Source organism: Lepidochelys kempii, chromosome 14, assembly GCF_965140265.1.
Source record: "Lepidochelys kempii isolate rLepKem1 chromosome 14, rLepKem1.hap2, whole genome shotgun sequence".
Classification (NCBI taxonomy): domain Eukaryota; kingdom Metazoa; phylum Chordata; order Testudines; family Cheloniidae; genus Lepidochelys; species Lepidochelys kempii.
In genome coordinates, this window is record NC_133269.1 from 32,583,410 (window position 1) to 32,608,693 (window position 25,284).

At 48.8% G+C, this 25,284-nt stretch overlaps 1 pseudogene; it reads left to right on the forward strand.

Annotated features, from left to right (window-relative positions):
* The first annotated feature begins 1,009 nt into the window (after window positions 1-1,009).
* On the forward strand, window positions 1,010-20,216 carry LOC140898120 (E3 ubiquitin-protein ligase TRIM15-like; annotated as a pseudogene).
* Window positions 20,217-25,284: the final 5,068 nt, after the last annotated feature.

Genomic DNA, 25,284 nt, shown 5'->3' on the forward strand with positions numbered 1-25,284 from the left:
GTAGCTTTGGAGCCCTTAGGGGTTAGTCCTTTGCCGCCCCCTCACCCCCAACACTTTGACCGTTTCCAGTAAAAACAAAATCTCCCGTGGCTGCTGGGTGGGGAAGACCCCTCCCCCTCCTACTGCCCCTGGCCTGTACCATGGACTGGGAGAGCTGCCATTGTGTCTCTCACCATCCCTCTACTTAATCACTAGCCTCTCTCCCCCTCCCCCAGCCAGTCTCTTCTGTCACTCTCTCTCCAGCCCCCTAGTGTCACCCCCCACTTTCTCCCCCTCTTCCCTTCTCACTGTCCCCCATTCCCATTTTCTTTCTCTCCCAGCCCTGTTCCCACCCACCCCATGATTCTCCCCCTGCATCTTGATTCCCAGGAATTGCCTCATCCTCCCTCCAGCGCACCCACAGCCCCCCAGTCCCAACCCATGCCCCACATCCCTGTTCCCTCCCTCCTGCCCCCTCACACATCCCATTTCATGCCTCAATCCCCTCTGGCCCACACTCCCCCTGCCCCTTTTCAGCCCCCTTCCGGCTCCCACTCCCCAGGTGTCGTTGACCCAGCTGTCCCCACAGCGCAGTCTGGAAAAGGCTGCCAAGTCTCACAAGATAAAAAATCTGCACTGCCCTTTCCCAGCAAGCCCAAAGCAAGCCAATCCCATTTCGGAGGCACCGCCCAGTCCCACTCACCAAGCCCCAAACAAGCCACACACTTCAATGGCAAAACAAGCAACAGGCTTCTTAAAGAAAAGCAACCCGCTACTGAGAGAAATGAATGGGCAAGTACAAAGAAGCCATTATAGGCTTCCTAATAGAAGCCTCCCCACCCCACCCAAAGCCCCCAAACAAGCAGTTACATAACAAAGAAGCCAAAGGGAGCCCTTTGGCTCCCAGCAAATGAGATCAGCATCGACCTGACTGTCCCTGGGGGCTGCAGTGATCACTGGGGTCACCCAGTCCAGCAGCAGGAAGTGAATCGCTCTCGCTGCAGTAACTCTGGGGCGCTGTGGGGGGGCCATGCTCCTTGCAAGATCCCCGAGCCCCGGCGGCTGCTGCTGGGGACCCCGGGGCCCTGGCTGCAGCCGGGAGAGGGGAATTTCCAGCAGTAAGATTCCCGCTGCTCCCAGGAGCCTCTCCCGGTGCAGAGACCCCAGCCTGGCCAGGACCCCCCATCCCGGGCTCCAGCCCCTGCTCCCGGGGAGGGCACCGCTTGGAGGGAAGGTAAGAGAGACCTGCCCATCCCCACAGGGAGAGGTGCCCCCCCGGTGCCATCCTGGCTGCAGGGGGAGGGTTTGGCCCCAGGCTGCTCCCAGCGGAGTTGGCTGCGATTCCCTGCCCTGGGCCCAGGGAAGCTGCCGCCAACTCCCTTTGGCTCCGATGCTGATCTCATTTGCCCATCTGGTCTCACACTGGAACCGGAGAACTAGTTCAAACCGGGATTTCGTACTGGAACTGGAGCTGAACCTGAAGCATAATTTTGTTTTACTGATTGAACCTGCACTGAACTGAAAGAAAAAGTGTGTGTGTGTGTCCAGTTAAAATTAAGATTTCGCATTTTTTAAGCTCATCATTTAAAAAAACTTACGGTCATCTTATTTTCATTTTGAGAGATGAAAACAAAATACACAATGGGCTGGTGATTTTCCCACAATGGGAGCAATCAACTGTTTCAGAGTAACAGCCGTGTTAGTCTGTATTCGCAAAAAGAAAAGGAGTACTTGTGGCACCTTAGAGACTAACCAATTTATTTGAGCATGAGCTTTCGTGAGCTACAGCTCACTTCATCGGATGCATACCGTGGAAACTGCAGCAGACTTTATATACACACAGAGAATATGAAACAATACCTCCTCCCACCCCACTGTCCTGCTGGTAATAGCTTATCTAAAGTGATCATCAAGTTGGGCCATTTCCAGCACAAATCCAGGTTTTCTCACCCTCCACCCCCCACACACAAATTCACTCTCCTGCTGGTAATAGCCCATCCAAAGTGACAACTCTCTACACAATGTGCATGATAATCAAGTTGGGCCATTTCCTGCACAAATCCAGGTTCTCTCACCCCCTCACCCCCCCTCCCAAAAACCACACACACAAACTCACTCTCCTGCTGGTAATAGCTCATCCAAAGTGACCACTCTCCGTACAATGTGCATAGTAATCAAGGTGGGCCATGTCTAGCACAAATCCAGGCTGTCTCACCCCCCCCCCATTTTTTTTTCCCCAGGGGCACACACACACACACAAACTCACTCTCCTGCTGGCAATAGCTCATCCAAACTGAACCTGAACAGTAACAGATCTGTGGGCGGGCAGGGGGAAAGACAAGAAGGGGTGGCAAGCATGGAGTTGGGCAAAATTTCGTTTCACCAAAATGTGGGTGCAGATAGGCTTGAGTCAGAAGTCAGAAATAATTATGTCTTAGCATCAATGTCAGACATATTTGAATTTGAAAGATGAATTGGAACTTCTTATGAAGCTTGTGAAATCTCCAAAAGGGAAGCAACATCTGGACCAAGGAAAGCCCCAAAAGGCTGGGGCTAATTCTTTATTCGTTTGCAGATGAGCCACTTATCACTTCCCCCCTGCTTGTTTGACCATTTCTAGGGGAAAAGATTCCCCCCTGCCCCTCTCCTACCCCATGGGCTGGGGGAGCTGCTATTTTATCTCTCACCATCCCCCTCCCTTCTCCTACCCTCTGGCTCTGCCTTCTCCAGCCAGTCTCAGCTTGCTCTCATATTCTCCCTCGAGCCTCCCCACAGCCCCTCTCCACACATCCCACCCTTTCCTTCTCTTTATCCCGCCACTGAGAGTTTCCCTCTATTCCAGCTCTGTTCCCCTGAGCCCCAGAATTCTCCCCCGCCCCCTGATTTCTGAGTATTCCCTCAGCATCTCTTCAGCAGCCCCACATCTCCATGGCCCCATCCTGCCTGTGCTTCCCTGTTCACCACCCTCCTGCCCCCTCACACATCGCTGTTAACCCCTCAGTGCCCTCTGGCTCTCAGAGCCCCCTGCCCCTCTTCACCCCCCTTCCGGCCAGCCCCACTCCCCTTCCCCTAGGATCCACCCCCTTCCCCTGCCGAAGCCCCCCTCTCCATGTCTGCCAGCCCCCCCAACCCAGAGCACAGGGAGGGCAGGCGGCATGTGCTCCCCCACCCCGCAGCACAGGGTGGGCAGGTGGTGCGTGCCCCCCCAGGTCCCCAGCACAGGGTGGGTGGCATGCAACCACCACCACCACCACCCCCGGCCACCCCACACACAGGACAGGCCACCTCAGCACCTCCGTTCCCCTCCCTCCCCCAAGCAGCAGGCGGCATGGCCTCAGTGCCTGACGCCCCCCAGCACTGGGCAGCCACAGCTACGCCAAGTCCTGGCCGCCCTAGCCCCCTCCCCAGCATGCTGCTTCCCTGAAGAGGAGTAGCCTGCCTGGGCTGGGGCCAAGAAGGAAGGGCAAGCAGGGCTTTGAGGAGGAGCATGGGCAGGGCCACACAAGGCTATTTGGGTAGGCACAGCCTTCCCCAGCCTATGCAATGCAACACCCATGCGGGTGTTGTCAAGGTTCCTTCCCCACTCTGAACTCTAGGGTACAGTTGTGGGGACCTGCATGAAAGGCCCCCTAAGCTTATTCTTACCAGCTTAGGTTAAAAACTTCCCCAAGGTACAAACTTTGCCTTGTCCTTGAACACTATGCTGCCACCACCAAGCATGTTAAACAAAGAACAGAGAAAGAGCCCACTTGCAGATGTCTTCCCCCCCAGATATCCTCCCAGGCCCTAGACCCCCTTTCCTGGGGAAGGCTTGATAAAAGTCCTCACCAATTTGTACAGGTGAACACAGACCCAAACCCTTGGATCTTAAGAACAATGAAAAAGCAATCGGGTTCTTAAAAGAAGAATTTTTTAATTAAAGAAAAGGTAAAAGAATCACCTCTGTAAAATCAGAATGGTAAATACCTTACAGGTAATCAGATTCAAAACATAGAGAATCCCGCTGGGCAAAACCTTAAGTTACAAAAAGACACAAAAACAGGAATATACATTCCATTCAGCACAGCCTATTTTACCGGCCATTGAACAAAAGGAAATCTAATCCATTTCTAGCTAGATTACTTACTAACTTTTTACAGGAGTTCTGAGCTGCATTCCTGATCTGTTCCCCCCAAAAGCATCACACAGACAGACAGACAGACCCTTTGTCCCCCCCCCAGCTTTGAAAGTATCTTGTCTCCTCATTGGTCATGTGCTAGCAAGGTTATCTTAGCTTCTTAACCCTTTACAGGTGAAAGGGATTTGTCTCTGGCCAGGAGGGATTTTATAGTTCTGTATACAGAAGGATGGGTACCCTTGCCTTTATATTTATGACAGGTGTGATCTGACCTCATTGGTTTTGTTGAGATCGTTACCATTTAAAACACTATTTCAGTTTATCAATTCATTCTGGCTATAAAATAGCAGCAGCGTGTTCTCATCGCTTTTCCTTACGCTTCTTTAAGGAAATCGGTTTTTGTACCAAACTGATAAACACACTCTTCTCTTGCAGCATGTGCAGAGGTAGATAGAAGCTGGAAAGTGGCAGCAATTTCTACTCCTGTCATGTGGGGAGATTCGAGTCCTCTCTTAAAGAAACGGCCACAGTCCCACTGAGTTGGAAGTGTCTGTACCAGCAGTCTCCAGCTTTCAGGGTCCCAAGTTATCTGACTCCAGCAAAGATTTTGAAGTGCCCCTTCTTCCTGCTCTTCTTGTGGGCTATAATAAATTGAGTGATGAAAACACTAACCACCCAGCCAACAAACCTTTGTTAACAGAGTTAAGGTTTCCCAGTGACAGCTCAGGCCCTGCCACAATCTCAAGTTCATCAAAACGCTTTCTACTGAAAACCAGGAAATAGAGAGTTAAGGTCCATGCCAGTGCAACCTTCACCCTGCCCGCTGGAGTTGGGAATAGTCACTGAGAATTATCTGCATGCACCCCAGCTGCATTCAATGTGTTAGGTGTAGCTGTACTGAATGGTGAAGAAATCAGTTGGAGTAACTTAAGTGAGCTGTGTCAGGGATCCTTCCCCACTCTGAACTCTAGGGTACAGATGTGGGGACCCACACGAAAGACCCCCTAAGCTTATTTCTACCAGCTTAGGTTAAAACCTGGTACGCTGCCACCTCCCAGCGATTTAACAAAGAATCAGGGAAGAGACCACTTGGAGACGTCTTCCCCCAAAATATCCCCCCAAGCCCTACACACACCCTTTCCTGGGGAGGCTTGAGAATAACATCCTAACCAATTGGTTACAAAATGATCAAAGACCCAAACCCCTGGGTCTTGGAACAATGGAAACATCAGTCAGGTTCTTAAAAGAAGGATTTTATTAAAAAAAAAAAAAAGAAAGGTAAAAATCATCTCTGTAAAATCAGGATGGAAAGTACTTTACAGGGTATTCAGATTCAAAACACAGAGGATCCCCCTCTGGGCAAAACCTTAAAGTTACCGAAAACAGGAATAAACCTCCCTCTTAACGCAGGGAAAATTCACATAAAACAAAAGATAAACTAATCCGCCTTGCATGGCTTATCTATACTGGTTGCAATATTGGAGACTTGGATTAGGATGGGTTGGAGAAGATGGATTTCTGTCTGGCCTCTCTCAGTCCCAAGAGAGAACAACACATAAACTAAAAGCGCAAACAAAAGCCTTCCCCCAAGATTTGAAAGTATCTTGTCCCCTTATTGGTCCTTTGGGTCAGGTGCCAGCCAGGTTAGCTGAGCTTCTTAACCCTTTACAGGTAACAGGATGTTGCCTCTGGCCAGGAGGGATTTTACAGTATTGGAAACAGGAAGGTGGTTACCCTTCCCTTTATATTTATGACAAGCTGTGATTGTGATATGCGGAGAGCTGGGGATTAGTTTGAGGAGCGTCTCAGAGCTGTGACTGTGATGTGAGATCTGGGTTTGAAGCCCCCATGTCTGTTATCAAAGGACAGAGCTGCACATGTACCTTGAGGGATCCAGTATGCATCATTCCAGCACTGAGTTAGGGAGGTTCAGTCAGCAGCAGGACCCAGGGGATCTTCTTGCCATGGGGCTTGTCAGCAGGGTGGTGGGAGAGGAGAGCTGTCTGTGTGTTGAATGAGAAGTGAAAGTACAGTGTTGAATGCAATCTTGTGAGAAAGGGTTGTAAAAGGGCAGGAAGGATTATAAAATTCGACACACATGGGAACAGACTCAGTGTTTGAGCATAGAACAGACGTAGGTAGCTCCTGGCCAGTAAAGCTCACCAAAATCAAGTTGTACTTTAGCAAGAAGAAAGTGTTTGAGTCTGTGTTACAGTTGTCATGTGCCCTATTCCCTGAGTGCTCTGCACCATCTGCAAAGGCAGAGTGCCAGCGTGCAGGATGGGGGTTCTGGGTCATCCTGCAAAGAGGGCAGAGCTGAGGCTGTGTTGCCATTTACATTAACTCTTTATTTCCTGGTTTTCAGAAATTTTAGTTTTGATGAGCTTGAACTTTTGATGTCAATGAGCAACCCGAACTCTCCTTTAACAAAGTTGTGGGGTTCTTTGTTTGCCTGGGGGTTTTGCTTGTTTGTTTGTTTTGCTATTTAATTTCCTAGTATTTTAAATGGAAAGATACTTGTTGTAAGAGTTAATGATCACTTAGACATTTGTAGTTCTCATCTACATTTTACAGCTGATACAATACTGTGACAAGAAAATAACAGAAAGACCTACGGAGAATTTGGGGTTGACAGCCCACCCGTGCCAAGCCCCCCCCAACTTCCTCTGCCACTTACCCCCATATCACCACTGACATTTCTTCAGACGAAACAATAAATAATTATAATTATAAAGAAACTTTGGTGGAGGTGAATGTTACCCACAGGTTTACATTTCAGTCTGAGATTTGTGTCCAGGGTGGATAGAATCTATGAATTTCATGAAATACTGTGTTTTTATTTCATTTTGTTGTCATTCTGTTTTGTGTTTTGGAACAAGCTGTATCTCAGGAATATCTTGATCCAATGACCCTAAATTTTAATCACTAACCCTACTCTGCTCTCCCATCTGGGTGAAATTAGTGAGTGAAATTTTAATCATGTGTAATGTATATAAAGAAACAAATACTAGCTAAAAGGCAGATAAGGTTACTCATGTGCAGTTTCCCACCACAGCCCCAATCTTTAAAAGCAAGGCGTGATAGAGCTTTCAATGGCCAGATGAACTAGTGGCTAGTTTGTTGCTCAAAGGGGATTTAGGGGGATCTGGGTCACACACCCCCTCCATCAGGTCCCAGCCCAGGGCCCTGTGTGGTTCAACCCCTAAACAGGGGAGATGAGTCTCTCTCTCCCTGTCGGGGGGGCAGGGGGGGCCTTCAAAACCAGTTTCCTCAGGCTGCTTCCTTCTAAAGTCTCTTTAGTTTGGGGCACAGCCCCACTAGTCCAGTTGCCCCACAGTTGGGGCTTATCTGCAGGCTCCCCTTGGCTTACTTGCCTCCAGTGGCTGCGTTGGCTGGCAAGTCGCTACTCCGTCCCTTCAGGCAGGCAAACAGGGAGCTCCTGCCCCCTCACCAGTCATCCCCTGGCTGAGCTGGCTCCCTTCTTTTCTCCTCCCTCCAGGCCTGGCATTGGCTGCAGGTATAACGGGGCAGGGCTAGCTGAACCCAAAGGTTTTCTTTGATCCCTGCTGTGACAGTCGGCACTTTCTCTTCTCCTTCATAGAAGGAAATATAGATTTAAAGAGAATACCTACCCCATTCCTGGCTACACACTTCTAAAATCATTCACTGGCAATAGGACACTGCCCCATCCCAGGTAAGTACCTTTGACAGAAGAGTTCTACACACGACACTGAGTGCGTTCATCTCACTCACAATGTAAAGCAATGTAAAGCTGTCTCTGTTAATGAGGTTTCATTTCCTTGGTGTTCCTGATGTCATAAACCTGGTAGGGTTAACAGTCACCTACAGAGCCTTCGGTTTGATATGGAAACCCCCACCCCACCCCAAGCACTCTCAAAATGAAACCTCCCAAAATCATTTCTGTTTCTTCAGGAAAAGATTCAGGCCCATTTGGAGATTCTGAAGGAAGAGAGAGAAAAGCTTCTGAGATTTAAAGTGACTGGAGAGGTTTAAAGCCTGGAGTATCTGGTAGGTGCCCATTGTTATTAACTTGCAGGGACTTGCAGTGGGCCATCTGTTAGGAAGCTGGTCTCGGGACCCCCCACCCATGGCTTCTCCCAGCAGCCTGGGCTCCCTGGGCCTCTTTTACCCTGGCCGGGCTCCAGTTTCCAGCCTGGCAGGGAGGCTGGACCTCGGGGAGAAGAGGAGCGGTAGATGGCTGGGTCTGTGGTGAAAAGTGGATGGGCCAGGCCCCTTGGCTTCCCTTTGCGGGTGCACCTGGTAGGACATCTGTTTGTAGGCAGCTTCCTCCATGGACTTGGGGAATGTGGGCTTTGTGTTTCTTCATGGGCATGGATGTCTGTGTTAGAGTCCTATGTCTTCGCACACATACACACACCGGCCCTGAGAAATCCTCTCTCAGGAGCAGGACCACATCATATTCTGTAGAATCTAAGCTTCCATTCCAATTAATGAGTTAATTTCTAGCCCTTGTGTCTTTCACAAAACTCCTCCCAAGGTGAGCAGACTATGTCTCGTGCAGTGCTATCTGCCTGAGTCTGCAGACATTTCTTGCATTGTTAATTATTTCTCTCCCCTCGCATCTCTGTTAATGTAGTGCTCAGTCCTGCTGGCTGCTGCTCTGGGTCTGGCTTAACACAGTGTGCTGACTATGTCAGACATAGAAACATACCATGAAAAAATGTTAGGGACAAATGGGAAAGTGGTAGAAAATCCTCTCCCTAGTAACGACAGGGTATAATCATGTGTTAGACATCACAGAATTTTCAAAGAAATTCTCCCTCCTGCAGAATCAGCACTCCATGAACGGACCCTAGACTCTCTCTCTAACCCTTACCTTTCCTTTCTTTTAAAAAAAATAGATACAGACACAAAACAAGAGGCAGAAGGTTGTATCTGAATTTCAGCAACTGCGGCAGTTTCTAGAAAAAGAAGAGCACCTCCTGCTGGCCCAGCTGGAAAATCTGGAAAAGGCGATTGTGAAGATACAGAATGACAATGTCATTAAAATGTCTGAGGAGATTTCCCGTCTCAGCAACTTGATCAGTGATCTGGAGGGGAAGTGTCAGAAGCCAGCAAGTGAATTCCTGCGGGTGAGACTGAGTTATAAACATCCCTGATCCAAACACAGGGACAGGACAGCTCCTGAATCATGGGCACTGGAGACCAGCAGTCAGAGGTCACAGTGTAATTCAGTGTGTGCATTCCTGAAATGTGAATTATTGTTTCTCTTTGAAGAATTACAGACTCATTTATATTAGAGATGACATTAACTCAGCAAATCCATGGCCCTAGGGCCAAGGCAGGGCCTCTTTTACCCATATCTGCAAAATCCCTTCTCTGGGATCCCCAGTGGGCGGCATTTGGGACTAAAATTGTTTTTCTGTCTCTTTCCTCTCTAGGATGTCAGAAGCACCTTGAGCAGGTATGTGGCTCTATTTCACTTCCCCTCATTCTTCACGATGCTGTGAAAGGGCTTGGAGAGTGTATTGACTCTACATTTCATAAAAATATAAGAATGGCCATACTAGGTCAGACCAGTATCCTGTCTTCCAACAGCAGCCAATGCCAGGTGCCCCAGAGGGAATGAACAGAACAGGTTATCGTCAAGTGATCCATCCCCTGTCACCATTCCCAGCATCTGCCAAACACAGGCTAGGAACACCAAGCTGGTTTATAGCCACTGATGGACGTATGCTCCATGAACTTATCTAGTTCTTTTTTTAACCCTGTTTGTGTCTTGGCCTTCACAACATCCTCTGGCAAAGAGTTCCACAGGTTGACTGTGCGTTGTGTGAAGAAATACTTCCTTTTGTTTGTTTTAAAACTGCTGTCTATTAATTTCATTTGGTGACCCCCTAGTTCTTGCATTATGAGAAGGAGTAAATAACACTTTCTTATTTACTCTCTCCACACCAGTCATGATTTTAAAGACCTCTATCATAGCCCCCCTCTTAGCCGTCTGTTTTCTAAGATGAAATGTCCCAGTCTTATTAATCTCTCCTCATATGGAAGCTGTTCCATAACCAGTATCATTTTTGTAGTGCTTTTCTGAACCTTTTTTGAGATGGGGTGACCAGGTCTGCATGCAATTTTCAAGATTTTGCATGGATTTATATAGACGCAATGTGATATTTTCTGTTGTATTATCTATCTCTTTCTTAATGATTCCCAACATAGTTAGCTTTTTTGACTATCACTGCACATCGAGGGGATATTTTCAGAGAACTATCCACAATGACTTCAGGATCTCTTTTTTGAGTGATAGCAGCTAATTTAGACCCCCTCATTTTATAACTATAGATGGGATTATGTTTTCCAATATGTATTACTCTGCATTTATCAGTATTGAATTTCATCTGCCAAATTTTTTACCCAGTCACCCAGTTTTGTGAGATCCCTTTGTAACTCTTCACAGTCTGCTTTGTACTTAACTATCTTGAGTAGTTTTGCATTATCTGCAAATTTTGCCACCTCACTGTTTACCCCAGATCATTTATGTATATGTTGAATAGGACTGATCCCAGTACAGACCCCTGGGGAACACCACTATTTATCTCTCTCCATTCTAAAAACTGATAATTTGTTCCTACCCTTTGTTTCCTATCTTTTAATCAGTTACTAATCCATGAGAGGACCTTCCGTCTTATCCCATGACAGCTTACTTTGCTTAAGAGCCTGTGGTGAGGGATCTTATCAAAGGCTTTCTGAAAATCTAAGTACACTATATCCACTGGATCCCCCTTATCCACATGTTTGTTGACCCCCTCAAAGAATTTTAGTAGATTGGTGGTGCATGATTTCCCTTTACAAAAACCATGTTGACTCTTCCCCAACAAATCATGTTCATCTATGTATCTGATAATGCTGTTCTTTACTATAGTTCCCCAGGGCACTGCAGCAAAATATATGGGGCAAGGTCACGTTCAGAATGTAATTCCCATTTATGCATTTAATCCTCACCCTTTAACACAGGACTCTTGAATTATCTATTCAGTGGGAAAGATTGGCCTACAGTATTTCCTAGAGATGTTACATCCCTGGGGAATTGGCTGCCTCAGAACCCCGAGGATCAATATGGGCCTTTCAGCTCAAGGCACTGGTTACAATCATGCCCTGGACAGCGGAATCAAGAGTCTTTACCACCTCAGGACTGTTTGGAGACCTGTGTGGAAGGAACTGGTGGGGGCGGGGGCCCCTGAGGTTTCAATCTAGTTCCTGAAAGAACAATCTGATAACACTGTGCGCATGAAATATGGGAACATACTAGTATTAGTGCATGGAGGCGAAGGAGTGAATTGGTCATGAAAACATGATTCCCCTTTGATGTACAGATCTGCTCTGTCCAGGCCAGAGATGAAGAATATTAATGGGGCCTTTAGGGAAAGGTTGCACTGCCATGGCCAGTGCTGTGCCTGCTCTGAGACTGGGAGAAGTGGAGGAATTCTAACTCCAGGCCCATAAGAGCAGCAACTTCCACTAGCAAGGAATTATAATGAGTCACTAAAAGAAACATAATATCATGAAATTCTTCCTCTCCAGGTGCGAGAAGGGGAAGTTCCTCCAGCCAGTGGAGATTTCTCCTGAGCTGGAAAAGAGACTCAGTGATTTCTCCCAGCGAAATATTGCTCTAATGGAGATTCTGTGGAAGTTCAAAGGTACTGAGAAGGGATCTAGGAAAGGAAACCAGGGTGTGTCTCTGGGACTATGGGTGGAGATGGGCTCTGGGCAACTGGTTCAATTAGATTATGTACCTATTTAATAACAAGTAGAAAGCAGACAAACTGAGCAGATGAAGTAAGGGCCCAGGTGCCAGGATCTTTCACATTGTTTCACTCTGTGAACTTTGGTACAATCATTAAGGTAAAAATGTACAAAATTTGGGGTACCTCAGTTTCTCTCTTCCAACTACAGAACTACGGGGCATGTGCTCCAGAGCTTTTTAGCAGCCCCACATGCAGCTGGAGTCCGTAGGATCTGCAGGTGCCCATTACCAAGGAACTCCGGGCCCCAGGTGCCTAAGGCCTTGTCTATCTACACTACAGAGTTTTGTCGATTCCAGTTACGCCAACAAACAGCCACTACTATAATTAAACCACTGTTGCATGTCCACACTGTGCTCCTTGTGTCGGCAAAGCACATCCACAATAGTAGCTTTGCGTTGACACAGACAGCTCTGGGTAGCTATCCCACTGTGCCACTGGTCAGAAGGTGCTTTGTGAAGGGTTTGCAATGCCTCATGCAGGCAGGTAGAGAGTCACATGATGAAGGTTTCTCAATCTCATTGTTCCATGGGCATCCTACTGTATGGCCAGCTATTTTTCAACTGCCCTGGCAACCTGCACCCCAGCCATCACTGTCAGAAAGCATGGATACTACGCTGCTGTTCAGTATTGTGCTGTGCTGTGTATTGTGCTTGTATTGAACACAAGGCTATAGGGGGAACCCAATGGGGGGCTATTTGGCTGGAGGATGCCTTGAAGGAGCATTTTAACACTGAGCCACAGTAACGTGTGTTGCTGTAGTGTGCTGAACCTGGCATTGTTTCTTTGCACTGTGCTATGAACCTTGTAATGATTTCTGTGTGTGCCTGAAAAGTTACACATCTTAGATCCCTTTTTAGAGTAACGCTTGATAATATGACCAAACTGACACTGCTGAACAGTAATTAGGGTTACCATACGTCCGTATTTTCCCGGACATGTCCAGCTTTTTGGTTCTTAAATCACCATCTGGGAGGAATTTTTAAATATCTAAAAACGTCTGGGATTTTGCCACATCGGTCGGGACGCCCTTTGTCCCGATATTGGGGACCGCTCACCTCACCACACACACCAAAGTCCCGGGGCTGGTGGCGCTTCCTGGGGCAGCTCCCGGCACCTGCCCGCTGGCAGGAGCCTGCAGTGTGGGCGGCCCCTAGGCACAGAGGCAGAGGTGGTCTCCGCGTGCTGCCTCCTGCCCAATCAGAGCTGCGGGGGCAGGGCCTGCAGGTGCCGGCAGCGGGCAGCGAGCCCTCCGCCCCCGCCCTGACCCGACCTGACCCGAACCTAGGAGCCAGAGGGACCTTCCGGATGCTTCCTGGGAGCCGCCCCAGGTAAGCACCGCTGGGACTCCCCACCTCGCCCCCCGGAAGGTGCCTCTGGCTCTTAGGGTCGGGTCGAGTCAGGGGTGGGGGGGGGAGGGCTCTCTGCGTGCTGCCGGCACCTGTAAGCCCCACTCCATGGCTACGGCAGCTCCCATTGGTGCTTTTCTTTGGTGCTGGCCAATGGGAGCCACGGAGCTCACGCTTGTGGCGGGCGCAGCCCGTGGAGACCCCTTGGCTGCCCCTGATCCTAGGAGCCAGAGCGACCTGCGGCAGGAGGGGTGAGTAGGCGAGTGGGGCATGGTGGTGAAGAGGCGAGCGGCGAGGGAGCCAGTGGCTGGCTGGTGGGTGGGTGAGGAGGCAAGTGGCAGGCGGGGAGGGTGAAGAGGCGAGCGGCGAGCCAGCGGTGGGCAGTGAAGAGGCGAGCGGCGAGGGAGCCAGGAGTGGGCGGGGTCCAATGGGGCAGAGAGGGGGCAGAGTTGGGGACTTTGGGGAAGGGGTTGGAATGGGGGCGGGGAAGAGGTGGAGTTGGGGCGGGGGCAGGTGGGGCAAGCAAATACCCCCTTGCCCCCCCCCCAATGTAGTGTCCTCTTTTTTGAATATTCAAATATGGTAACCCTAACAGTAATACAAGAAGCCCACAGAAGTGTGTGTTTGTGTGGGGGAAGCATGTGTGACAGCATGTGGGGGGGTTGTGCATGAGAGAGAGAGAGAATGTGTTGGCGGAGCGTGTGAGAGACTGTGTGTGTGGGGAGTGTGTATGTGAGAAAGAGAGACACATTGTGTATGGGGGACTTCCTGGGGCTTTGAAAGGGGAGGGACACATGTCTACATAGCTGGATGAATGGCAGCAGATTTCCAAACAGTGAGCAGAGCGGTTACGGTGGGCATCGTGAGATACCTTCCGGAGGCCAGTTACAGCAACGTAACAAACACAGTGTCTACACTGACACTTTGTTGATCTAACTTTGCTGCAAAAATCTCTGCCTCCCATTGAGGTGGTTATATTTTGTCAGTAAAGCAGGAGAGTTTTGTCACCAAGAGGTGCATTATAGTGTGTACACCTCCACTGTTTTGTCAATGAAAGCTGCCTTTTGCCGACAAAACAGTGTAGACAAGGCCTAAAGGTCGGCACCCAAAACGTAAACCCTCAATTTAAGGCCACTTTTGAAATGTGGACCCAGCTCACCATTGTGCTCTGGCCCCGTGTGGCAGCTTGTGTGGGCCAAAGGGGCTGTAGGGAAGGTGTAAACCCAGGGGAATCCTCGCAGCACAGGAGCCTCTTGTGCCTCCAGCTCCTCCACAGCAGCTGCAGGCTCAAGGAGTGTTCCCGGGAAAGCAGGGAATAGAGTGGAGTTGTTGAGGGCTGGGCAGAGGAGGAAGGGGTGGAGCAGGAATAATGGGGTGTGGCCAGGGTAAAGCTGTGCCTTTGACACTGCCTCCGGGAGAAGTCATCTAGGGGCCACTGGACCAGAGGTGCAACTCAGGCTGGACCTCCGGACTTCCGCAGCCTGTGCCAATGTCTGCACTGACCCCAGCAGCTACTGAATAGGAGAACCACAAACTGCTTCCCCCATCCTTTCACCAGTGCAGGGGTGAATGAGGCCCATTGAGCCAATTCTCTCCCTGACTCAGTTTCCACATTTATGAAATAATTTTAAGATTATTTGTATTTCAGTCTATGCAGAATGAAAGCCCCGTTGTGCTGAGCTCTGTACATATACTGAGCTCTGTACATATACTGAGACCCAAAGAGCTCACAATTCAAGCTCCTCATCCTGAAAAGTCTCAGCATCCCACTGATGTGAAAGAGGCCAATGTTTGTAAAGTTACATTAATGCTAAAATCTTTGCAGGATCTGGCCTGGCTCATGACAAAATGTAAAAGGAGAATGAGAAATCAGCTGGGTTTGGAGGATGAGGGAACAGAAAATCTATCTTCCACATAGTGTCTCTTTGAGTGGTTCTGAGGCTTCATGGATATTGGTTCTGTTGATTTGAGACGCTTGAATGAAAGAGAAAATAGGATGATTCATATTAGCTTTGTTAAAAATCTGGGTGTGTCTCTGTCTCTCTTCAACTGTTTTTCTCTCATAATTAAAATACAATTATGTCAATTAAATGTGAGGATGTCACAAATATGACAGCATGAAATATCATCTGTCTTATCCTTTCCCCCTCCAGACATTCTGTCATCTGAACTGGAGACAATAAGAGGGAAATCCTTAGGATCACACAGACCAGGTGAGACTTCAGGTGGAGATTATCATTAAATAAAGAGGAAAATCCCATGAAAACATTTTCATGAACTTCTAGATAAATGTACAAACCAAACCAACACTGACCATGACACCCCCCCCTAAAAATAAAAATAGAAACAAAAACATGAAATACTAAAAGAAAAGGAGTACTTGTGGCACCTGTGGCTCACGAAAGCTTATGCTCAAATAAATTGGTTAGTCTCTAAGGTGCCACAAGTCCTCCTTTTCTTTTTGCAAATACAGACTAACACGGCTGCTACCCTGAAACATGAAATACTAAGAAATCCCAAGCCGAAATCACACAAACAATCCTGATACCATCTTTAGTGTTGAGTCCCTGCACCCACTGACGAACAGAAACACTCTCCCTGACCAACAAACACTCTGAGGCTAGGCCTACATAGCAATGTAAGCGTAAGGGATATGAGTCAGCTGACCTCTTGTCAGGGAATCCTGGGCTTGAGCATCAACACTGCATTTTAACTCTAGGTTAAGAATTTTCTGCACTGGGGGGAAACGCGACTGCCAATCCTGTTTCCTAACTGTGGTGGTGCTATTGATGGGACGCGGGTGCCCGTAAGGAGCACGTGAGTACATACGCCGCGTAATTAGCTCATTTGGTGGCTGTCTCCATTTGAGAGGGCATTATACTGAATTACTGTCTAGTCGGATAACTGGGTTCTCCAGCTCTAGGCTCGGTCACATTGGCAAAAACATGCCCCTGTGCCTGTCCTAAGGATAATGAGGACATCAGTCTCCAGGGTGTCAAACTATTACAGTGAAACTTTGTAATTCTTAATTTTTCAAATACGATGATCAATGATCAAGTTTTTGCTTGATCATTTTGCAGAGCAGGGACCATAGCAGCTGCCCTGCAGGGAGAAGAAGTGGCAGAGCTCTCGGCTCAGTATGGCTGAGGGAAGGATGACCAACCTCCTAACTTTGCTCCCTGCTCCAGGCAAGCTCCGTGCACCACCATGGAGGAGAAACTTCCACCACCACTGTGGGAGGAGCAGGAAGGGGGACCTCTCGGCCAGGTAGTAATGCTGTGTCTGGCATGCTGTGCTGACTGCCTGTAGCACTGCTCCTCTGCCTCCAGGAACTATAGGATACACCCAGAAGACTTCCACACCCAAGTCAAGCCACGGATGCATGCACATAGGAAACCAATAGGGCTTGGACCCTGGGTTCCAGTTTAACATGGGCTCTGACCCTCCAGACCTGCAGGGTCCTGGGACTCTGGATCAGAGCCCTAGATTAGCATATTTGCAGTGTGGATGCAATGAGGGTTTGTCTTGAGCCCAGGCTCAGACCCTGGCTTAAACTGCTGTGTAGATACACTCTCCCTCACCAATCATTAATGCTGACCCTGGCATTTCCATACATGTCCGTAAGCCCTTTAAATATTAAATTCAAAGGGTTGCCACATTTTTTTCTTTTCCCCTATGTGAGAGGCTCGCTCCGATTGCTCTTCACCAGCATCCCATCTTTCTCTTCAGCTGGGCTGGGCTGAGATCTCCCATTTGAGTTGCTCTCTTTCTCCTCTGTTAGAGATATGGTCCCTCTGTGATGTTGCCACATCCTCCCTGCTCTCTGGGCTGGAGAAGGGGCCACTCTCTGGCCTGAGTGGATCATCCCCAATACCCATCCCCTTCTCTTCTCCCAGGCCAGGGAGAGAAGGACAGGCTCAGTATAGAGCTTCCCCCAGGTTTATATCTATTACCTTCCTCCTCTAACTCCCCTCCCTGCAACTTCAGGTTCTCACCTTCCTCTCTAACCCTCAGAGGAGAAGCTCCAGCAGGAAAAGCAGGGAGATGCTATTTGCATGTACTGGGACATGGTGGATCTACGCCTTCCCAAAGCTAAAGGCCCGTCCCCTCAACTAAGGGGGAGAAACCATGAAGCCCAGGGAACAATGGAGTATTTGGGACAATGAAAGAGAAACCAGGACAAGGAGAGAGGTCAGAAGTTAAAAATGAGGGAGCCAGAAGGGGACACCAAGCAGAGAACCCCAGAGAGCATCTGTTGCTCCTCAAAGGTGTCTAAGGAGTCAGTGAACACTGCCCAGGGGAACTGTGCCTGGAGACATGATTTTAAAAGGGAATGGATATACATGCCACAGTCTCAGAGCACTTCTTCCTCCCTCCAGATTTGTCCTCCTGCAGTGATGTGTGGCCATCTTGGCCATCACCAGGAGGAGATTAATAAGGAGGTCTTGCCACTTTCTGAAGTCACAAATGGGGTGTGTATACATCAGGAGGTGCAGGGGATATTGCAGCCAGAACTTTAGTAAGAGGTTCAAAAAGAGCTGGAAAAGGGGCTGCAAGCTGACACACCACCTAATATCCCCAGTGGGCTGTGGAACAAAAGTGGAGTACAGGCTGGCCCACCACAGTTCCTCATTTTCTCTCCTGTAGGTCCCACCATTTGGAGTCAGGATGGAACACAAAGGCAAGGAAGTGGATGGTGTGGAGCACAAGCATGTACAGATGTTCTCGGGGACTGGTACAGAGGTGGACCAGCTGGATGTCCTTCAGCCAATACAGGTGGCGTGTCAAAGGTGGCTGGGGAGGCTTGTGGTGCAAGAGGTGATGATGAGTTACAGAGGGCCAGCTGTGAGGGATGAGTGGGAAACACCTTCTCACAGGACCTGGTTGAGGAAAGCAAGAGAAGCAAGAGGCTAGGTTGTCCTCACCTTCTGGAACACAAAGGAGGGGACATGTAGGGTGGGCAGCCCCGTGCACTGGCTGAGCACTGTGGGCTCCATCCAGTCACTCTAGTTCTGAGTCTGGTTGTACCATCCAGGGCTATCCTCTGATGCACCAAGGGGGATTCAACCACCTGCACACTAAGGTGTGGAAGAGTAGGGAGATGCAGCTGGGAAGGAGGGGAAAAGCAGCCACCACAGAAAGTCTCAGCAGCCAGGGGGACGAACTGCCAGGGCATCTCTGCTTATTCTCAGGCATTCAGGAGAGAGAAGCAGCTCCCCAGGCTGGTGTTGTAAATCAGAGACGCTGTGCTCTAATCTCTGTGACCCTTTTCCCCTCCAGACTCTTTCCCTCCTGAGCTAGAGCAGGGAAGGGAGGATCTCTGGGATCACACATCCAGGGTGAGCTTTGGGGGAGTTTTTCCTTCCATTAACAGAAAATGTCCATGAAAGCAACTCTCCCACACAGCAATAACCAGAGACACTTGCACTGCCCAGCCCTAAAGCCACCTTAATTGTGATCTGAGAATTTGTATTGACATTGACAAGCCTTTCCAATATTACCTTCAAGGTGGTCAGGAGAGAGAGCCTCCTGGTTGCCACACCCTTCCCCATTTCACCTGGGGGACAGACTGTTCCCCATGGCTCTTCTCCTTTGGGCAGGGCTGGACTCTGCCATTGCAGCTGCTTTGTGGGTTGGGGAGATGGTGTCTCTCTAGTGCTGCCACCTGCAGACCTCCCTTCTCTCTGGGCTGGGAAGGGGCTGCCCCACCCATTGCCACCTCCTGCTTCCTGCTCACTGGCCTTGAACTATTGGCTCTTCCCCTGTGCTGCGAATTCATCTCTGCTCCCAGGCCTGGCTGTGGAGGATGCATTTATGGGAGGAGACTCCCTCTGGGGTTCAAAGTTGGTACCTGCCTCCTCAGGACTCTCCTAATTACAAGCTTTTGCTACCTTCCTTGCCAAGTCTCTGTTGCTGGGAATGAACCAGCCCTAGCTGGGGAGCAGGGAGCTGCATGCTCTATATTCAAATGAGAAAGTACAGAAGTGGATCCCATTACACAGGTTGAGGAACTGCCAAGCAGGGATGTTAGGGAGTGTGAGAAATGGTCCCAGATTCCCCCAGGGCTGAACTCTGATTCTCTCTCTCCCGTAGTGAATGTGATTCTGGATCCAGACACGGCTCATCCCCGACTCATCCTGTCTGAGGATCAGAAAAGTGTGAAATGGGGAGACACCAGGCAACATCTGCCAAACAATCCAGAGAGATTTGACTCCTGGGCCTGTATGCTGGGCTCTGAGGGATTCACTTCAGGGATATATTGCTGGGATGTGGAGGTGGGGGACAGAGGATTCTGGGCTGTGGGAGTGGCAAAAGAGTCTGTGAGGAGGAAGGGAGAAGTCAGCTTTAACCCTGAAGTGGGGATCTGGGCTGTGCAGTAGTTGGGTCTGTTCCAGGCTCTCACCTCCCCTGCAACCATACTACCCCTGAGCCAGGTCCCCAGGAGGATCCAGGTTTGTCTGGACTGTGAATGGGGCCAAGTGACATTTTTCGATGCTGATAACAAGGCCCCAATCTTCACTTTCCCACCAGCCTCTGTCCCTGCGGAGAGAATCTACCCCTGGCTCTGGGTGGGGGCAGGATCCGAGCTCAGACTGTGTCCCTGAGACACAGGGGGTGGAATATTGCACTGAGGACCCTGAAATCAGCCTCTCTAGCCTTGGAAACTCCAGTCTTTATGACCCTGGAGGGTCCTTGGGGTCTCATGTCTGGACTGTGAAACCACAGAAAGAAGCAAGTAATCAAGATGGAGAAGCCAATCTCATTGCCCAGGGAGCTATTTAGACTGTTTGTCGCTATCTTCTATGGTCCAGGAGGACTCTGGGGAGCTTCAGTCAGACAGTGTCACTAATACATGGGGGGAATTAAAAAATGGGCTTCCCTAGCCCCAGTCATGCTAGTCTCTATGACCCTGGAGGACTCCCGTGTACCCAACCCTCTGGTTCCTTATTCCATCTCCTCCCCCTCCATCTCTGCAGCACTAGGAATTTTGGGAGGCGGGGGGGGGGGGCGCGAGAGAGAAAGGGAGACCCATTGAAGCTGCAGGAGAAGCAGAGGGTCACTGTGGGGCAGGGAGGGATGTAGGGTTTTGGTGGGAGAAGTAATTGCTGGGCTGGGGGACAGGCAGATGTGGTGGCAGCAGAGATGGAGAATTAATTAATTGGGATTTGGAGTTTAGAGAGAAGCTGGAACCTCTACACCAGCAGGGAGCATTTTGTACAAAACTCTTTAATCAGATCTCATTGGGGCCCCCCAGTGACAGCTCCTGCAACAGGGGCCAAAGTCACATTCCTCTGTAGATATGGGATGTCTCTATTTGTCACACAGACATAGGGGATAGGAAGGGGAAAATTAAAAACCAAGAGACAGACCAGAAACCATTATAGAATCTTCTTTAAAAATCTCTTTTGGGGGGGGGGCAAGCGGTGTGTCAATCTCATGATTTTCTAAGAATTAAGAACATAAGAACGGCCAGACTGGGTCAGACCAAAGGTCCATCTAGCCCAGTATCCTGTCTTACGGCAGTGGCCAATGCCAGGTGCTTCAGAGGGAATGAACACTGGAAGAAGCAGGGACAGAGTGGGTTTAACCAGAGGGAGCAGAGGAAGCAAGAATAAAGGGAGAGTCCTAGAAAAAGGGTGAAAAACAGAAATGGATAGAGTGAAAGGAAAACATTCTTGAGAGGGGAAACACCCAGGGGGAGCAAATGGGGAAGGGGTAAAATTGGGGGACAGAATGGAGACTATGAGAGAAAAATAATCAGTTAACAGTGACTAGAGGAGAATGGAGAAGTCAGAAATAAACCAGGGTGGGTAACAAAAGCTAAAAAAGATTATGAGCAAAAATGGATAGAATGAAAGGAAAGAGAGAAGGAAAGAGAGAGTGTGAGAGAGGGAGAGATGACTTATAAAATGTTACTGAAAGTGAAGCTGTAACTCTTTAATTTCATACATTAATTCATGGACATTTGTGCCATTTTAGTTCCTCAAAAGAACTATGCTTCATTTTTTTGGACATTTTCCCATATGTTCTGGTTACTGAAGATCCTCTCAGCTGCTTTAAAGCCTGACATTTACTTAATGTAAATGAAGCCTACAAAAAGTTCTGTTGGCTTGTTTCCCTTTAATTTCCCAGCTGTGATTTTTGAAGGCCTTCATGAAGGGGCAGGACTAACTCAGAAATTTTAAAAGGCAGCTTCTAAGTACCAGAGGAGCTAGCAAATCAGGGAGTTTTGTGAGGGAGTTTAGAGATGGAAAACGAGAGCCAGATATACCTAACAAACATTCATAGAATCGTAGAAGATTAGGGTTGGAAGAGACCTCAGGAGGTCATCTAATCCAATCCCCTGCTTAAAGCAGGACCAACCCCAACTAAATCATCCCAGACAAGGCTTTGTCAAGCCAGGCCTTAAAAACCTCTAAGGATGGAGATTCCACCACATCCCTAGGTATCCCATTCCAGTGCTTCACCACCCTCCTAGTGAATAGTTTTTCTAATATCCAACCTAGACCTCCCCCACTGCAACTTGAGACATTGCTCCTTGTTCTGTCATCTGCCACCACTCAGAACAGCCTAGCTCCATCCTCTTTGGAACCCCCCTTCAGGTAGTTGAAGGCTGCTATCAAATCCTCCTCCTCACTCTTCTTTTCTGCAGACTAAATAACCCCAGGTCCCCCAGCCTCTCCTCATAAGTCATGGGCCCCAGCCCCCTAATCATTTTTGTTGCCTTCCAATTTCTTCGCATCCTTTCTGTAGTGGGGGGGCCCAAAACTGGACGCAATACTCCAGAAGTGGCCTCACTAATGCCAAATAGAGGGGAGTAATCACTTCCCTTGATCTGCTGGCAATGCTCCTACGAATGCAGCCCAATATACCGTTAGCCTTCTACCGTTATATATCAAGGGCACACTGTTGACTCATATCCAGCTTCTCGTTCACTGTAATTCCCAGGTCCTTTTCTGCAGAACTGCCGCTTAGCCAGTCGGTCCCCAGTCTGTAGCGGTGCATGGGATTCTTTGTCCTAAGTGCAGGACTCTGCACTTGTCCATGTTGAACCTCATCGGATTTCTTTTGGCCCAATCCTCCAATTTGTCTAGGTCATTCTGGACCTTATCCCTACTCTCCAGCATATCTACCTCTCCCCCAATCTTAGTGTCATCCACAAACTTGCATGAGCGTGCAATTCATCCCACCATCCATATCATTAATTCTCTAAATGTAGGCCAATAAGCACCCCCCTGCAAAACAAACAAACTAACAAACAACAACAACAAAATCCTGCTGAAGTAAAAATTATTGCTCTGAATGCAGCATCTATGATTACCAGTCTTGTGGGGTGGTGGCATGCGTGGGCATTTGGTGAAAGCAGTTCAAGGTCCTCAGAGACTGAGGGCATGTCTGCACTACAAACGTAAGTCAAACTATTCACATCCACACTACTCTCCTTCTGTCAGTCATGCGCATCCTTACCAGGAGTGCTTCCATCAACTTAAGAGAGGCAGTGGGGTGGGGGCGGGAGGGGAGAAGGACTGAGAGACTGGGCTCCCCACTCCTCCCTGGCAGAATGTTTTTTAAGTACATCAGAAGTAGGAAGACTTCCAAACAATCAGTGAGGCCCCAAGGTAACCGAGGTGCCAAAGGAGCACTTTCAGAAGACAAGGCCATTGCAGAGAAGCAAAATATATTCTTTGCATGGGTTTTCATTGCTGTAGCCCATAAGGTCAGTTTGCTAGCTTGCCATATTGTGTAATATGTTTTCTTTTGGTTTGATTCATATTATTTTGTTATCATATCCTATTATTAATTAATCATAGTATTTTCTGGGGTTTTGTTTATGTGGAATTCCAGTTTATGCTATTCATAAGGGTTATTCATGGTTATTCATAATAGTTGGCTGTAATGCAAATAACCTTCAGGCCTGTATCCTGTACGATTAGCTAGAGTAAGTTAGTATAAGTGTTTGTAAACTTTGGCATAGATAAATGGCATACCAGTTGCCCCCCTTAGCTTTGGGGAACTGAACAAAAAACTTGAATCTGCTAACCTTAAGTCTGGAGCAGACCGGTAACTGCAAGGCACACTGCAGAACATGGAAGTCATGAGTTAGGTCAGGGTTAACGGTTTCGGGAATGAGATAATCGATTCGTATGAGTATATGGCATAACATGTTAACCTATAGAGTAAGTGTACCTGCAGATTTATGGGGTTGAGGAAATAAGATTTGGGCATGGTAGGTTGGGCCTAGATTCTGACAGCGGGCAGTACCGGGACCCTATAAGATGGCAAACAACCATACAAAGGGGTCACATTTTCCTATCTTCTATCAAGCTATCACCTCAGTTTCACAATATATCCTAGCCACTCAACACTTGAACCTAAGCCCTACCAATTTGGGAAGCCTGGACCATTAGTTCCTCAGACATGCCAGAGACAAGACTGATCCTCTGTCTCCTACTACCAGGTCTTCAGGGATGGGTGTGAATATGCTAGCTTTAGTAGTCTTTTAGAATAGAAATGTTACCACCAGGGGTCATAGAATTGTATTACTTCTTTGTGACTCTGTGTTTTGTAGCATTTATGCTTCTTTCTTTTATTTTAATAAAGATCTTAACAAGTTGGTTTTGTCCTCAGTATAAGTGTCCTTGCCACACACCCGGAGGGTCCTCTCACAATATTGAACTCTCTGTGTTCTCTATCCCTATAGCCTGAACTGGGACAAGAACCTAAATTATCTTCTGATCAGATCAGTGCTGAGCGGTAAACACATTAGCCCATAAAATTCAGGTCAACACTGCAAAGGTGTGGGAGATTCCCACACATCAGCCATTCTTTTTACGTGACAAATCTGAGGACCTGTCCCAGACTGAGGGGTCAATAGAGGTGGTTTTGGGGAAAAAATACAAAAATACAAAAAATATTCAAAACAATGGGATCTAAATTAGCTGTTACCACTCAAGAAAGAGATCTTGGAGTCCTTGTGGCTCCTAATGTGACCCTGAGTTTAAAGGTTCAAAAGCAGAAGGCACATTGGAAGAATCCACAGTTTAAATGAGACACACTTATTGCTTGCGGGCCCCGCTGCCTGATTTTGAGATCCTGGCCAGGCTGACGAACGGGGACTTGGCTCGTTCAAGTAGGTGTGAGTTGGATCAGTGTCACGTCTAGGAGTCCCATTTCGAGCCCCCTTCCAATGCAGTCTCTTTTCCCATCACATACACCTCAAGTTTCCTACAGATCCACCGTCTTCCCATGTAGCACCGTGAGCTGCTGACCCCTTTCTCGTCGTTCAGATACGCGCAGTCACCTCCTCCTCTTATCTGAAACCTGCAACACAGAAGCCAGGGAGCTGCAGTCAGGCAGAGGCCAGGCATTTCTCATCAGTCCCAGCCAGGGGAGCCGTTCTCCACAGTGCAGGCCTGAGTGCGGAGCAGCTACTCTCCCAGCCCCTCAGGAGCAGAGCTCAGGACACGGAGTCTGTACCCCAGGAGAGGGCCACAGAGGCCCAAACTCGGGACAGTGTCTGGTGGCTATTCAGACCCAGTCAGGCTGGAAGCAGGTGGGATCCAAAGGTTGGGTCCAATACAGCAGAATGGGGACTGTCCATTGGGGAGCCCTGACCCAGCGCCATAAGAGCCTGACTTTTCAAAGTACTGAAGTAACCCAGACCAGGGAAGTGGGGGGTCTCCATCCGCCTCTAATGGCTGGCCTCCATAAGAGCTTTATCAATCGGAGGGGGGGGGGTTCAGTTAAAGAAGTGGATTCTTTCGCTCCTATGGCAGAGGCTCATGCTTCTAGTGCTGAATTCCGGGGTTCAAACCCTGCTCCGGGCTCAAGCAGCGCTGGTTTTGTGATCACACTTGGAGCCCACTGAAACCCATCGCAGGGTGGTGGCTGGGCAGCCATCACTACTGTACCCCGTTCCAGTGGGAGCCCCAGGCGTCCAGCACCTGTGAACCGCAGGCTCCCTTAACATCGGTGCCTTGTTGCGGATTCAGAGGCCTCACCAGCAAAGTCACTCAAACCTGCCGGCTGCAATCCCCAGCGGGACCTGCACCTG